This window comes from Ascaphus truei, chromosome 9 (assembly GCF_040206685.1).
Source record: "Ascaphus truei isolate aAscTru1 chromosome 9, aAscTru1.hap1, whole genome shotgun sequence".
Taxonomy (NCBI): domain Eukaryota; kingdom Metazoa; phylum Chordata; class Amphibia; order Anura; family Ascaphidae; genus Ascaphus; species Ascaphus truei.
In genome coordinates, this window is record NC_134491.1 from 38,671,131 (window position 1) to 38,688,323 (window position 17,193).

General features: G+C 41.5%; 2 long non-coding RNA genes across 3 annotated transcripts in view; one reads left to right on the forward strand and one right to left on the reverse strand.

The window, feature by feature from the left end:
• The window catches only part of LOC142502843 (uncharacterized), a 57,564-nt gene that overhangs the window by 26,786 nt on the left and 13,585 nt on the right, over nucleotides 1-17,193 (reverse strand). The gene's annotated exons all lie outside the window — the stretch shown is intronic.
• LOC142502842 (uncharacterized) lies at nucleotides 1,373-16,660 on the forward strand. 2 transcript variants are annotated; one of them, XR_012803869.1, is made up of 6 exons: nucleotides 1,373-1,524; nucleotides 3,212-3,303; nucleotides 5,346-5,488; nucleotides 5,984-6,372; nucleotides 6,808-6,864; nucleotides 16,474-16,660. It is a non-coding gene; the product is annotated as an uncharacterized LOC142502842 (long non-coding RNA). The 2 variants fall into 2 exon arrangements; XR_012803868.1 differs by lacking the exons at nucleotides 6,808-6,864; nucleotides 16,474-16,660 and having other exon boundaries at nucleotides 5,984-6,444.

Consider the following 17,193-nt stretch of genomic DNA (forward strand, 5'->3'; position numbering starts at 1 on the left):
AACCAGAGATTCAATAGGATCCTATTAAATATGATGGGTACCTTAAATAATCAAGGAAAGGAAAGATGGAGTCAGCATGTACACCACTTAGTCCATGCTTATAACTGCACCAAGAATGAATCCACTGGGTATTCACCCTATCACCTAATGTTTGGACGGGAAGCCCATTGACCTGTGTTTTGGAGTGTCGGCAGATGGCACATTCCCAACCACGTACATGCAATATGTACAGAAACTCAGAGACCAGTTACAAGACGCGTACAAGCTGGTCACTTCTGCAGCTGACACAAATAATCATGGAAAAAAAAGCCGTTACGATAAGAGTACACGGGCAAGAGCTACAACTGAAGGGCTGAGTCCTTATCCGGAATCTGGGGATACCAGGATAACACAAAATAGCAAATCGCTGGAAAACTGAGCCTTATGTGGCAGTAGAGAAGCTAGAAGTACTCCCCGTGTATCGAGTGAGGCCTGAAAAGGTAAATGGGCCCACAAAGAATCTACATAGAAACCACCTCCTGCCAATAGGTCAGTTAGTGCACTGCCCTGAGAGAGAAAACATTCCAAGAGAACCCCATATGCCCAGGAGAAGTGATCAATTGAACAGATGACCGGATTCTGGTACAAATCCAGTTAGCCAGGGTAGGCAAGACAGTGATGTGGAATCCGAACAAGAGGAGGGGTACCCCAGGGAAGGAATGATAGGGTGATTGGCAAATATTTTGAATAGGAAAGAACTGCCTGCCCCTCAACCAGGTCCCCAAATATAATTAGTAAGGTCTCAGGATTTAGAAAAAAAAATTATTCTTGAACTGGATCCCAGAGCAGTGGAATCTACCCCATAGGTCCTGATGTATCCGTGATAGATAACTGTGAGTCATCCCCCAGTGCAGGGCTCAAAATATCTGAGTCACCGGTACCATATGAGTCCCCTAAGGTGGAAAGGGAAGTAGACGTCATACCTCCGGTATTAGCCTAGAATTAGATCCACCATGAGACTGACCTATGACTTACCGGGAGTTTCGACTGAGGTCCCTATGGTTAGTACTGTTCGATGTGTAGTACCGATGACTCTGCAAATAGGAGATGTTTGGGAATGTACAACATTCTGGGGTACCAGGAATGCTATCTGTCAAAACTGTTTGATTGTCGGATCTACTGTACCTATGATGTTATGTACCTAGAGAGGAGTTAATTGTTAGATTAGATAAATGTATTGTTGGTTTATCCTGGTTGATGGGGGCATCAACATTTGAGCAGGGGGAGGATATAACCCCCTATGTCTGCTATCAGCACAGGACATGGCCCCTTTAAGAATTACATTCCACTGGACCATGTGACAGTGGAATAACAGTTGGTGACAGTTGGAAAGAGATTGCTGAGGGGACTGGGGTGGCAGTTTGTTTTGACATGGTGAGGCTGCTGTAGAACACTCTGCAAGGGCCTGATCGATAGAGTGAGGAGTCTGGTGGATTTTGCTGGCCAGTACAAAGTATAGTGACACCTCAGGGAGCACTGCAACAGGTAAGAGGAGAAATATCAGGATTTAACAGCCAGACGAAAGGAGATCCCCCTGCATTGGAACACAGGTTATGTTTTCAAATTAATTGTAAGAAGCAGTAGCTGCATCTGTTTGACTCCAGAGCGGCTACGAAAAGGTTATTGTACAAATACCCTGTCTGATCAACAGGGTATGTGAAGTAATATGCAGTGACTGTAAGATATATAAAGACAGAGGCGCACCGTTAGTGATTTGTTTTAGTCATATGCTTCTTTAAGCAAGTGTGTTTTTTAAGGTGGGTCTTAAAGGTGGATAGAGAGGGTGCTAGTCGGATATTGAGGGGAAGGAAATTCCAGAGGTGTGGGGCAGTCGGTGAGAAGGGTTTAAGGCGGGAGAGAGCTTTAGATACAAGAGGGGTAGAGAGAAGACATCCTTGTAAAGCATGCAAAAGTCGGGATGGTGCATAGCGAGAAATTAGGGCTGAGATGTAAGGAGGAGCAGAAGAGTGTAAAGCTTTAAAAGTGAGGAGGAGAATTGAGTGTGTGATACTTGATTTGATAGGAAGCCAGGAGAGGGATTTCAGCAGGTGAGACGCTGAGACAGATTTCGGAAAGAGTTGAGTAATTCTGGCAGGAGCGTTTAGGATAGATTGTAGGGGAGAAGGGTGAGAGGCAGGAAGGCCGGACAGCAGGAGGATACAGCAATCGAGACGGGAGAGAATGAGGGTCGGTGTCAGAGTTTTTGCAGTTGAGCAACAGAGAAAAGGGCTTATCTTGGTAATATTGCGGAGGAAAAAACAACAGTTTTTAGCTTCCTTTTGAATGTGGGAAGAGAATGAGAGAGAGAGGAGTCGAGTGTGACCCCTAGGCAGCGTGCGTGGGCTACTGGGTGAATTATAGTACTTCCAACAGTAATGTGGAAGGAGGAAATAGTGCCAGGTTTGGGAGGATGTATGAGGAGCTCAGTTTTTGCCATGTTAAGTTTAAGTCGACGGAAACGTTAGTCTGTACAGCAGGTGTAAGGTAAGGGTTGAAAAGTAAATGTGTGTGTCATCAGCATAGAGGTGATATTTGAACCCAAGAGATGTGATTAGGTCACCTAGAGAGTGTAAAGAGAAAAGAGAAGGGCTCTCAGGACAGAGCCCTGTGGTACCCCCACAGAGAGATCGATAGAGGAGGAGGAGGCGTTAGCAAAAGAGACACTGAAAGTACGATGGGAGAGGTAAGAGGATTTCCAGGATAGAACTTTGTTATGAATGCCAAGAGTATGGAGAATGTGAAGGAGAAGAGGGTGGTCCACAGTATCAAATGCTGCAGAGAGGTCGAGTAATATGAGCAGAGTGTAATAACTTCTGTCTTTGGCAGCATGGAGGTCATTAGTTATTTTACTGAGGGCTGTTTCTGATTACTCCTGCTTCCCACTCTGTGTACCACCCACTCTAAGAGTTAACCCCCAAGTTACAGTACTCAGGCCCCCACCTCAGATGACAGGTTCTATAGTCTGAAGTAAAGTAAAGAGAGGTTACACATACATTTCTAAAATGACATCTAGAATTTCAGATGACACCCAAAACACACAGATTAATTGAATGGTATGTGTAACACGCACAGAAAGCATACTTTGCTAGGACATTTAATTAATCCAGGGCACTATTGCATATGGGTGAATGTTTCTGTAAACCATATAACACAATGACTCCTTTCTCTTCAGAGTAACATACCGGACAGTTTAGTGCAGGAGTGAACATGTCATCTGAACCAATGAGTAATTCTGAAAACTGAAACCTATTCAGCTCATCTCAGGTGAATGACAAATATATCTCTATATACTGGTCTGAGTTATAATGGGCCAATAATCTGAATGGAAGCAACCCAAAATCTTGAATTCTGACTGAAAATAACTCTCTTCCAGCACCTTGCTTGGGGCACATTACCCAATGATGTGTAACAGAGAATTTTTACAACCCACCTTTTAATTCATGCCTACAGTACATAGTACACGGCCAAGTTTCTTTTAACACAGCAGTTGCATGGTGAACTTTTCTCTAAATTGGTGAATCTATTATAAGACTCTCTTTATTTTTTTTTCCCATTCAGTTATCTTTTTCATAAGGGAGGGGGGGTTATTAAGATAATAAAGAGCTCATGGATGATTCGTCCACTTGCGTCTCTTCATGGCAGATGTTTATGTGGGTGCTGTATAGATCCATGCTGTAATACTATGGCTAATGCCACCATCTTACACATGCTCAGTTTGGTCTGGAACTACTGACACAAGGCTTAAAGTAATAATGGAAAACCCATAATTGTGACTCAATGTAAGAGTTTATTTAAAGTGCATTCCTTCCAAAAATCATTTTGGGTAAACACAGGAAATTAAATCTTTCTTAAATATGTACAAACCTATGTTTTATTTCCTTTCTATTCTCAGTATAAATCTTAATGGTTACACACTTACACTGTTTTACGGTATACTGTATCTTCTACAAAAGAAAAAAACAGCCATGGTAATAGAGTTTTACGGTTCTGCATTTACAAGCAGATACAACTGAGGTGCTAAAGCATTAAACATAAATTAAAAAATCACCATAACCAACAAAAACATTTTGGTATAAAGGGTACATCAACAAAAAAAGTGTGTGCATTTTAAAATAAAGTTGGGCAGTTTGCACCTTTTTATAAATGGAACAGGACCAAAAATAATTCTGGTATCAATAAAATTGGTTGATGTTTTTGACTCCAATGCAGATTTTGGGTTTATATCCTAGAGATGTTCGTCATATGCAGTATTGCTTTAGTTCAGTGTTTTCCAGATTCCTCTTTGTGGACCCACAACAGCAACAGGTTTCTGTAACAACCAATGAATTAGCACACACATGTAATATGTTCTTTAACCCTTTCCCCACTGAGCCATTCAGTAAAGGCCCCACTACCAATGAAGGGGTTGATTTTAAATTGCAGATTTCTTCAAAGCGCAAAAACATTGGCTTTGATGACTTCTTTCAGGTTGCAAATTAATTGAAAATGCTTAAGTGCTCAGTTTCAGGATAAACCCAGTGCTGGATATGTTGAATAGAATATTTGGAAAGAAAACCTGCAAGACTGAGGAAGGTTGCAATGGGTACATTTAGTCTGGGTACTTTTGTTACTGCTGTACATTAGCCGTCCGTTCAATACTTTCAGCTTTAAAATGTGTCAGCTATGGCTTGGATGCATTTCTTGTGTCTCAAGAAATTAAGGATGTAATTGTCCGCTTCTGTAAGTGATATACCAGTAATTAAAAAAAACTAAATTTTAAATGCATTATTTGCCATGCTATTTGACCTTCCTTACCTCCTGTACAAAGCACCCCAGAGCCTGACACTGTTTGCTGTGTGGTTTGTGTGACAGTAGGGACAATGTGGCTATTTTAATAAAGGTTAAGCCCTTGTCCCACCATCTGGATGGATATGCAGGATTGCCCCTGTATATCTACCTTTACATGGGTCGTGGCCCCCAAAAACTATATGTTGAATGTCAATGTCTTTATCATATGTAAGATGTATTGTGTTTAAATGGTGATGTGTATTTCTCTGTTCCCTTGGAGTGCTAGGCTGGTCATACACTGACCCAGCCTGCACGCCGAAGGGTCTTGGTTTGGCTGGTTTCATGAAGGGGTTGTGGACTAGGGAGAGTGGGGATGTGCGATTCTCTTATCGGGAAAATGTTGGTCCGATAAGCGGAGCCATTGTCTGCCCCAGATCGCGAGGCGCCTATCTCATCAGGAGCTAGCAAGCCGGCACTGCGCACAGGGGCTGGTAGGTACTGTTCTGATTGGTTCATAATTCCCACTCACTTTGCCTCAGCCCCTCCATCACACCCCCATCCCAGAATGGCCAACACAGATGAGCCCCCACGCTGTGATTCGTCCAACACACAGCATCCGCCCTGTGATTGGTCGCGACCCAGTTCTCCATGCTTTCTTACAGAGACAGGGAATCTATGAAAGGTAAGATGACCATATTTTTAAAGTGACAAACTGAGACAATAAACTAAATAATGTATTAATCATCTCTCACTCCCGTGCCCCTCTCTTTTTCTCATCACACCCCTCTCTCTTTCCCCTCTATTCCCCCAACTGTAACCCCCAGACATTACCCCATTCTCCCCCTCACACATTCCCCTCTCATTCCTCCACCACTCTTACACGCTCTCTTTCTCTCACTCACTCACTCACTGAATGCCTCCCTCCAAATACACACACACAGCCCCTCCCCCCCCCCGAAAAAAAATACAGCTCTACCCCCACAAAGAAAAAAAACACACACACTTTACCTTAGGGAGGGAGGGGAGGCTGGGAAGGCTCCCATGGGCATTTGTGGACATTGGGCCTGCCTTCTGCGGGTGGTCCATGCATACGACGCTGAGGTCGGGGGCGATGGTGGTGGAAGAAGGGCCACAGCAGGTTACTAAAACGTCTCATATGTTCCATTTTTTTCATTAGAAACTCCAAGAGGTTTGGAGCGGCAATTTGAAAACCGGTACAAATGAGACGTATTTCTCACCCCTTCAGGACACTGGGACAAGCACTGAAAACCAATACTGTCCTGATCATAAATGTACATGGGGTCACCTTAATGAAAGGGGCAGCCAATCTGAGCTCCACACATCATTCCAGGACTAGCATGTAGGTGAAGGAAGTGGTGTGCTCCGAGGCTTTGCCGGAGACACCCAAAACCAGGCTGCTTGCTGTCCTAAAATGGGAGATTTGAACTTGCTCGCCTGCAACTTACATCCACCGCTGCCTGCAGGCTCTGGACCCCTACAGACACGGAAGCTGCTCATTAGCCATTTTGTTGGTGCTAGGTTCGCACCTATATCCCCTATTTTTGAGTGAGTATAGCTTAGATCAGTGTTTTGGGTTGTGTTTGCTGGCTCCGATCAGAATAAATATCCTATATTTGATCTGTGTGTCATGTCTGGTGCTTGATCCCGTGAAAGGGTTCTGGTCTCCCGTGACATTTTGAACCACTGATCTTTCTTGGCATAAACTGTATGTATCATTGCACCATTAGGATGAAATAAGTGCCATGGAACTACAGTATAATTACCCTAATACCTTTACTGACAAAGAAAGGCTAGGACATCAGTGCTCAACAGGACTGCAATAGCTAAACTGTACTGAAGTGTTTTTAGTTACATCGTTACATATAGTAGATGAGGTTGAAAAAATACAGATGTCCATAGAGTTCATCCTTGATATAACCAAACTAAAGAAATAGAGTAAGCAAGTTTTTTTACAGTTCAATTTTTTTTTATTTCTTTCAGTTAGTATTTCAGTTCCTCCTGTGCTGGAGTCTAATAACACAATAAGATCAAGGAAGGGTGAGCCTATGAAATATATTTGTATACACAGACTGACAGACATGGGCGGATTAGGCCCAGTGGGTCCATGGGTTGGTGCCGCCTTGGCTAATAAACTTACCCATGTGTGGATCGCCATTGGCCCGTCCGAAGCACCAGCATCACGGTTAGAGAGGCCCTGCCCACTTCCCCACATCAATTAAACTGATTGCCGGGGGAGAGAGCAGGGGCCTCTGCAAGACTTACCTTTTCTGGATGCTGCGTCACCATGAAAATGCACGCGACATCGCGGGAGAAGGGCCGACAGGTAAGGGAAATGTCTGGGTCATATTTCACCTCCAATCCGCCGCTGGACAGACAGATATCTAAAACCAACAATGGGTCCCTAAATAAAAGTGTAACCCGTTTAACCCGCCCCCCCCCAATCTCACATAGGGTGTCCTAGGGTGTCTCAAGCTCAGGCTACATGCCTGAATATGGTGCGTACCTGCTGGTAACAGGGGGCCCTGAGTCTCCTGTGGTGACATGGGGGAACAGAGTATCAATGTAAAGGGGGGTTAAGGCTGCACACCACAATATATAAACAAATACATACAGTTTACCAGTGCTGCTGGTTCAAGGAAGTACCTGCCAGGAATTTCCAAAGTACACTGAGGAAAAAGGAGAGAGATCCAGCGCTACACGGATTTCAAGATAATGAATTTATTGTGCCACACGACGTTTCGACCAACAGGTCTTTTTCAAGTGACAAGGCATACTCAAATGAGGGTCTACCTAGTATATATACCCTCCAACATTAATCAAACAAGTGAAAAAACAAGTGAAGCTGGGGTGATTATGTAACTGTTTTCACTTTTTTTCCGTGTAGCGCTGGATCTCTCTCCTTTTTCCTCAGTGACATGGGGGAAGACAGGACAGGTTTCTGGGGTTGTGCCTCCGTTCTCCTCATTGGTGCAGCGCCTCCATCTCCTGCAGGCCCCAGGGATATGGGGTGGAGTCCGTACAGTAGAACTTCCCTCTCAGGGATGAGAAATTCCAGTCTCAAACAGCTGTGTCTTTAAATCAGGACACTTTATTCAAGTCCCAGCAGCACACGATACAGCATACAGTTGCAGACAGTTGCTCTCAGCCAGCTGTCCTCCTTTAGGATGTCCCCTGATGCTACTCTGGGCCTAGGGCCACCCAGACTGGGTCTAGCTCTTCCCCTACCCCATATGCAGGGTAGGAGGGATATGGTCAACCTATACACTTTAACTCTCCTTACTTCAAATCCTTCCTCTCCACTAACACCAGTCAGACTCTGACTTCTACAACTAAAATAGGAAATGCAATGCCCGAAGTAGTTTCAACAGGCAATGCCCCTGTGTCTCTTGATTGGACACAGTCAGGTGACCTGCCTTCACTTCCTTAGTGCAATTGCTTGAGGTGGGGGAAACCCATGATAACTCCTGGCAAACTTGCCCTTACACAGGGATTACGGCCAGGAGGAGGGTAGAAATATAGCCCAAAACCACACAGGGCTACAAAAGCATAGAAAGGATTAATATATAGGAAGAGCACAGAAAACTGGAGTTTACATCCTGTAGTGTTGGCAATAAAATCCCTTGTAAAAAAATCTACTTTTCTTTGAGACACAGTGATATTGTAAAAATACATTTTACACAATGGATATATATCCTTCTGAGGATATATGCTGTTGTGACATTTTTAAGTCTTTGGACTAAACGAAACTAATGGAATTATCATGTGTTAAACGCCAATTTTATTTATTGACCTGGTCATATCGCCAGTGGCAAAAGAGACTTTTTACTACAGTGATATGTCAGCATTATTTTAATGCAACATGTGGAATTGAGTAATTACGCCAAACAACCTTTTGAAAAGCTCTTCACTAAACTCTGATACCTGGTGATATCAGCTTACTAACCCAAAATTTCTCCAATCTTTATCACCTACCCCAGGTTGGCGTTAGGCCTAGCTTGCCTACTGTTTGTATATGTGTGTATATATGTGTATGTATATATGTATATATATGTGTATATATGTATATATATATATATATATATATATATGTATGTATATATATATATATATATATATATATATATATGTATATATATGTATATATATGTATATATATATATATGTATATATATGTATATATATGTATATATATATATATATATATATATATATATATATATATATATATATATATATAGTATGTATGTATGTATGTATGTATATGTGTTGGCTATGACTACAGTGCCCATGTGTGTGCAGTATTTACATAATTGTCATAGGCAAGATAAGACTAGCCAACCTAGAATAGGTGATTGTAAGTGTTGTGTGCAGAGGTATGCAAATGGAGACTGTTTTCGGGTGAAACTATATCTTGGCTTTATTGAGCCTGTTCCTTTATCCAGGCAAATCATACAAAAAAATCAAAATAACAAACCCCTATCCCTTTGTAAGGGCTAACTTACTTCCCCAGACCCTATCTGCAGGACTGGAGGGATATTCCCATTACCAGCCTATCACCCCAAGCCCAGGAAGTATCTTAAGCAGGTGGCCCTCCATGTCAGTCTCTGACATGTTCCTGGGTCCTCTGTGTCCAGGAAATATAGGTGTCTTGATCACAGCACAGCCTTTGTGGTCAAGACAGTGTCTGTGTGCAGGCTTCTCTGCTCTCCTTTTGTCAGCCCAAATGTGAGCTAAGGAATCTCTCTCCTGTGCCTCACATTAGGCTTTTTACAGAGCTCTCATTAATCCAGGTGGAGACTAGTTGATTGAGTGGCTGCAATCAACTATCTTTCTGCTGGATTCTCAGAGCTCTGAGGCTTCTTTATTTAAACAGGGATATGTCCCTTTTATAGTGATAAAAAGACATAATATTAACATTGTAGAATGTATGTGTGTGTATGTTTGTATGTACAGTGGCGAGAAAAGCTTATAAACCCCTTAGCATTTTCACATATTTCAAACCTAAAATTGTATTTGATCTTAATCTAAGTCCTAATAACAGATAAAGATAACCCTATCAAACAAATGACACAAAACATGATACTGTTTTTATCCCCAAATGATTCAACATTCAATATCCATGTGTGAAAAAGTATGTGAACCTTTAGATTCAGTACCTGGTGACATCGCCTTTAGCAGCAATGACTTCAACTGCGTGTTTCCTCTAACTTCTGGTCACTCTCACACATCGGTTTAAGGAATTTTGGCCAATTCCTTCTTACAGAACTGCTTCAACTCCGTGACATTTGAAGTCTTCCTTGCATGGACAGCTCACTTAATTTCCTGCCACAACATTTTGATGGGGTTTATGTCTGTACTTTGACTAGGTCATCCTAAAACGTAGAATGTCTGCTTCTGCAGCCATTCTTTTGTAGATCTGCTTGTATGTTCAGGATCATCGTCTTGCTGCATGACCCACTTTTGCTTCAGCTTCAGCTCATAAGACATATGGCCTGGCAAGCCGTCCAGGTCCTGAGGCAGCAAAGCAGCCTCAATCACACTCCCACTACCATTCTTGATGGTTGGGATGAGGTTCTTCTATTCAATTTCAGTGTTTGGTTTTCGCCAAACATAATGTTTCTAATTGAGGCCAAGAAGTTCTACCTCGACTTATCTGTGCAGAAAACATTGTTCAAGAAGTCTTGTGGATCATCTATGTGCTCTGTGACGAACTTCAGATGGGCAGCAATGTTATTTTTTAGAGAGCAGTGTTTCCTCCTGGCTATCCTTCCATGAACACCATTCCTGTTCAGTCTTTTTCTAACAGTTGAGCCATGAACACTCACATTAGCCAAGGCGAGAGTATTGTATTGTATTGTATGTCTTTATTTATATAGCGCCATTAATGTACATAGCGCTTCACAGTAGTAATACATGTGGTAATCAAATAAATAACAGATAATATAAATAACAGATCATGGGAATAAGTGCTTTAGACATAAACGTAACATTAAGGAAGAGGAGTCCCTGCCCCGAGGAGCTTATAGTCTAATTGGTAGGTAGGGAGAACGTACAGAGACAGTAGGAGGGAGTTCTGGTAAGTGCGTCTGCAGGGGGCCAAGCTTATGTATCATGTGTTCAGAATATCCACAGTGCTATTCATATGCTTCTTTAAGCAAGTGTGTGTCAGGTACTGAGGGGAAGGGCATTCCAGAGGTGTGGGGCAGTCAGTGAAAAAGGTTTAAAGTGGGAGAGGGCTTTAGATACAAAGGGGGTAGAAAGAAGACATCCTTGAGAAGAACGCAAGAGTCGGGATGGTGCATAACGAGAAATTAGGGCTGAGATGTAAGGAGGGGCAGAAGAGTGTAAAGCTTTAAAAGTGAGGAGAAGAATGGAGTGTGAGATGCGGGATTTGATCGGAAGCCAGGAGAGGGATTTCATGAGGGGAGATGCTGAGACAGATCTAGGAAAGAGTAGAGTGATTCTGGCAGCAGTGTTTAGGATAAATTGTAGGGGAGACAGGTGAGAGGCAGGAAGGCTGGACAGCATGAGGTTACAGTAATCAAGACGGGAGAGAATGAGGACCTGAGTCAGAGTTTTAGCAGTCGAGCAACAGAGGAAAGGGCGTATCTTAGTTATATTGTGGAGGAAAAAGCGACTTTAGAAATGTTTTGAATGTGAGGGGCGAATGTGAGAGTGGAGTCGAGTGTGACCCCTAGGCAGCTTGCTTGGGCTACTGGGTGAATGATGGTAGTTCCAACAGTAATGTGGAAGGAGGTAATAGGGCCAGGTTTGGGAGGAAGTATGAGGAGCTCTGTTTTAGCCATGTTGAGTTTAAGGTGGAGGAGGGCCATCCAGGATGATATAGCAGAGAGACATTCAGAAACTTTGGTTTGTACAGCAGGTGTAAGGTCGGGTGTTGAAAAGTATATTTGTGTGTCGTCAGCATAGAGGTGATATTTAAACCCAAAATATGTTATTAGGTCACCTAGAGAGAGTGTGTACAGAGAAAAGAGAAGAGGTCCCAGGACAGAGTGGCCTGCAGATGCTTGGATGGTACTCTGGGTTCTTTATGACCTCCTGGATGATTTGCCAGTTTGTTCTTGAAGAGATTTTGGTAGGACGGCTGCTCCAGGTTGAGTGACTGTGGTCTTGAACTTTCTCCATTTGCAGACTGTCTGACAGTGCATTGGTGGAGCCCCAAATCCTTAAAAATTATTTTATAACCCTTTACATACTGATAAATATCAATAACTGCTTTTCTGAGGTCCTCAGAGATTTCTTTTGATCGTGGCATTGTGTTTCCACACACCTGTATGGCGAAGACCAAACTCACAAAAGTTGTGATATATATATTATATAATATATATATATATATATATATATATATATATATATATATATATATATATATATCATACGAACCAGCCCAAAGACCAGTAAAGAGACAGCAACCAACGAGGGATAATCCAAAATAATCTGTATTGAATGAACAGATACACGAAAGCCAACGTTTCGGTCTCACAGGGAGACCTTCCTCAGTATCCTACCCTAGTATCAATCCATTTAGTAAATTATACTCATGAGAGGGATTTTCTACGAGGAAATTGTGGGGTTAAGAACTTCTGCATAGATTATGGGCCATTAGCATGGTTAAACATGGGACTTGAGCTTAATGTTCATAGTATGTAACATTGGGACTACTCTCTAATAACCTTTATAATAGAGCTCGTATTACTTGTGTGTATATAGACACATTAACTCATGGTCAAGGCCAAGTGCACTTATAAGCGTATACTTCAGGGAATTGTACCCCAAAAGATTATAAGTGCACTTGGCCTTGACCATGAGTTAATGTGTCTATATACACACAAGTAATACGAGCTCTATTATAAAGGGTATTAGAGAGTAGTCCCAATGTTACATACTATGAACATTAAGCTCAAGTCCCATGTTTAACCATGCTAATGGCCCATAATCTATGCAGAAGTTCTTAACCCCACAATTTCCTCGTAGAAAATCCCTCTCATGAGTATAATTTACTAAATGGATTGATACTAGGGTAAATTTTGAGTAAAGTACCGATATGCATCTAAAGAACATATATGATGCACAATAAGGTAAATATCTCCCATGGTTCAATTACCTAAATTATATAAATAACTCAAACTATAAGCTATACCATTAAGGTAATGTAAGCACAAGGGTTTCCCTATTTCCCTTAGTTAAGTCTTTACATTGTTCCGGCTGGCCTTATATGGCATATGCAGTTGGAGTTAACTATTCAATAGTCCCTCTATTTTCTCTATGTTCAGCTTTAAATATGTCCCATTTTATGCACATAGCACCATTATTGTATAGTGTGTGTATTTAACCACATATAATGTGTATCTAATTGTCGATTAGATTGTGTTCTATATTTTTTCCAAATTGTTTAAAGTGACAAATGAATTATAGCAGTGTTGATATCTGCTATATGCAGCAATTGCAATGGTATACGACACTAATTACAAATAACCAATCATGTTCCAAGTAGTCAAATTAGTTTAATTAGATTGAGCCAATCATAAGGGGGAGGTACATATATATACCCTGGTAGGGCATAGGTAATCATTAGCAGCCCCTGACGAAGCCCGATGTGGAGAAACGCGTAGGGCCAGCTTTCACCTGCAGCAGAGAGAGAGACACGCCAGGAAGCCTGAGTGGAGAGACATTCACGAGGAGCTCCGGCAGTGATCCCCTGTATTGACAGACACTAAATCTCGCGAGAGCCGAGCCGCGTCACAAGCCGCGTCACACGCCACGGCCGATCACGTGGTACGGAAGTAGCGGAGACCGCGGAGAGGACGGGCAACCGGCGAATCTACACGAGTGTGAGAGACTCGCTAAACACTCTCTACTGCTTGCTATTTACTCACACAATGTGAGTGGATCAGCCATATTTTATTGTTTTTTTTATATATTAAATAGGTTTTACACATATCTTGTTCCCTTCCATTATTTCCCTCCCCCCCCTCCCCCTCTTGTGTGAGATCCATCCATAGAGACACAGAAGTGCCTGAGACAAGGAGCTCCTGCAGCAGCTGTAACTGACGTCCTGTTGAGAAGAATCTGGAGATCTAGCAGTCTAAGAACAAGATCCCTAAAGCTACGGTGGCGAGTCCCAGAGAGGATTACATGCTCATACTTGTCGCATCTGTGTAAGCATATATCTTACCATTTATAGTCTATGCATTAATAGATATACTGCCCTATGATCTCTCTCTTTTTGTGTTTTCTCCTCTCCCTGTCATATTTGCGCTTAGGTCACTCTTCTCCAGATCCTTAAGGCGGCGTTGTGGAGCCGCAGACCTAAATCGGCTGCAGTGTGTAGGGTTAGGTGTTAACCAGGGTATGTACCTCATTTTATAACATTGGCTCTTAATAGTGGTGTGACTAATTACCCCCACAGGAACAATCTGTTTAGAATTGCGCTGTGGGTTTCTTCTGTATATATATATATATATATATATATATATATATATATATATATATATATATATATATACATACAGGGTGGGGCCTCCCAATCTCACCCCTGAAGATCGCACTAATTTTTTAAACACCTGATTCTAATTATCCCCTTTAATTTCGCTGAAAAAACAGGGTTTCACTTACTTTTGCAAATACTCTGACTCTGAATTACTCATTGCTTGTCTAATTCATATATCTTTTTGCTTCAAAAGACATGGAGTTGGTTAATATAAACCCTATTGGATATTTAAGAAAAGACTGGTTTTGATTCAAGAACGTTATCATGGAAAAACTATGGAATTTCCGTAATTATCACTGGGGTTCATAATTTTTTTCTCACCACTGTATATGTGCATGTACAGGTGTGTGTGTATATATGTATGTATGTATGTATGTATCCAATGTTGCAGCCGGCATTCCAAGGTAAGCATCAGCATGTAGGTGCATGTCCCATAAATAAATGAATAAAAAATATGATACCGTTTGACGAGACCACTAGACAGCACTCAAGTTGTAAAGGTATAAAGGATTGTATTAAAAGGCAAAACAAGGAACAATATATCAAAATGGTATATTGTGCCTTGTTTTGCTTTATAATACAACCCTTTATACCTTTACAACTTGAGTGCTCTCTCGTGGTCTCGTACAAACGGTATCGTATTATATATATATAAATATATATATATATATATATATATATATATATATATATATATATATATGTATGTATGTATGTATGTACACACACAGGGCTTGACAAATTGGGGAAAAAAGGCACTCGCCTGAAATAAAAGCCACTCGCCCCCCCAAATAACTTGTCATTGTAATCCCCCCTCCATCTCTCACCCCTCTCACTTTACCTGCTGTCGAGTCTTACCGGCGGTGGGGTGCTGCGGTGTGGTGTGGTGCGTCGTCTCCCGGCATTTTCCTGCATCTCTCTCTCAAACGTCAGTGTCTCCCCCTGCATCTCGTGTGAAAAGGGCCACGTTGCCATGACGTCACGTAGTGTCACGTTGTCATGGCAATGCAGAGTCATTTGACCCTTCATGTGCCTCACCCCACCGCCGGTAACACTCGACAGTGGGCAAAATGCACTCGCCCCAGGCGATGGGGCAAGTGCATTTGTCGAGCCCAAGTAGCCATCTAGTTATGGTCAACCCATGACTGGCTGGCTACTTGGGCTACAGAAGACTTAATATTTTCATATATGGATGTTTTATGCTTATTGTATTTTATGTTGTGTGTTAAGCCCTTTGGTGCTGGAAGATATTAATTTGAAATGCATTGCCTCAGGCATCAATGACGTCAAATCACTTTCTGGTATGTGGTTTTGTAAGAAAATGTTTTATCTTATAACCCTCAGGTAGAAAAGTGTGATTATGTCCCACCCCTCCATAATTGCATCGCTGGCGCTGAATAATGCTGATTTCTATTACTTATAACTTATTTCTATCACTAGGACTATTTAACACCATTTTTGTATATGTAAATTGGATAAATATCGCTATCTATTTATGAATAAATAATTCTTAGTGAATACAGCGGTAATTTCAAAATATTCTGCCGCAATTGTATTATTTATTTATGGCAAACTTTAATGCAGCTAGTGAATCTAGTCCCTTTTCCCATTTCCTAAATGTCTGTATTAAATAAGAATTAAAATGTGCAAAGAATTGGTCACGTGACTGAGTGTTTGCCCAGTGGGACTGCACCTAAAACGAAAATGGAATATAAAAGGATTGCAGAAAACATTTGCAGAAAAATTATGATTTCCTGTTCAAATTTCAGTTTAGTTGTACAGCTAAGTGGTCAACGAACAGGGTGACATCAAGGCATTTACATATCCAGCTTGTCCCTGGGCTCTTTACGCCTTACTTTTTAGCATTTTGTGTCTTTAGTAAGTGACAGATTTAGCAAATTGCTGGTGAGGAACTTAAATGTCTAATTACATTTCCGAGATGTACAGAGTTTTGAGAAATGTGATTGATGCCCATAAAGGTGCAGCTCCCTAATGGAGTCCTCCTGACAGAATCACGAAAGCCCATTTAATGGCTGATGTTTTGTTTTGATCCATGTTGTCATTTTTTCGCTGCTGATTAAAATTAAAAATCTGCCTGGCAAATCCATTGTAACAAGTTTTTTTTTTTTTTTCAGAGGCATCGACGGGTACTAATTATTTTGTCAATCTTCTAGCAATCACAATGTGTCTGGGAACTTGTTCGGTTCCTGTTCTCTTTTTTTTTTTTTTTTGCTGTTCACACCACTGACTAATAACAGCAAAAGTTTTTTTAGAACGTACTTGGCCAATAAAAATAACTACTCATCAGTATTTTTCCTTAAATGTGCATATCTATATTTTGTGGGGAAAAAGAGCATTTTGTGGATTCATGGCAATGATGCTAGAACGGAGCCTTGGTCACATGTTTGTCTAGAACATTTGTAAAGACACAGTTTAAGTATAATGTGGTTGTACAGTGGAATACAAACTATTTTGAGATGTTGCTGTACAGTATAAAACCTTAGCACATTTTTAACATGTTAAAGGGATTTCCTTTCCTAATTTAATTCCCTGTAATGTAATTCCCACCAATGTTGGTGCTATATACATACAGATGTTGAAAGACTTACTGTTTTTGACACTGGAGGAAGCCACAGGACCGCAACCGTGCCTGCCCGGGTGCCAGAGGATTATCGCTAGGCCGAGCCAATCCGGAATCATTGACCCCCTGCAGCACTATCTTCGGAGCTGCGGCTTTAAGCTTTTTGAGCTGCTACATCTATACATACATAAGAAACTTTACGAAGCCATTCATGTTATTGAATTTTTTTTGTTAAAGTCTGAAAAGGTGCATTAGGGCTCAATCCCATGCTGAC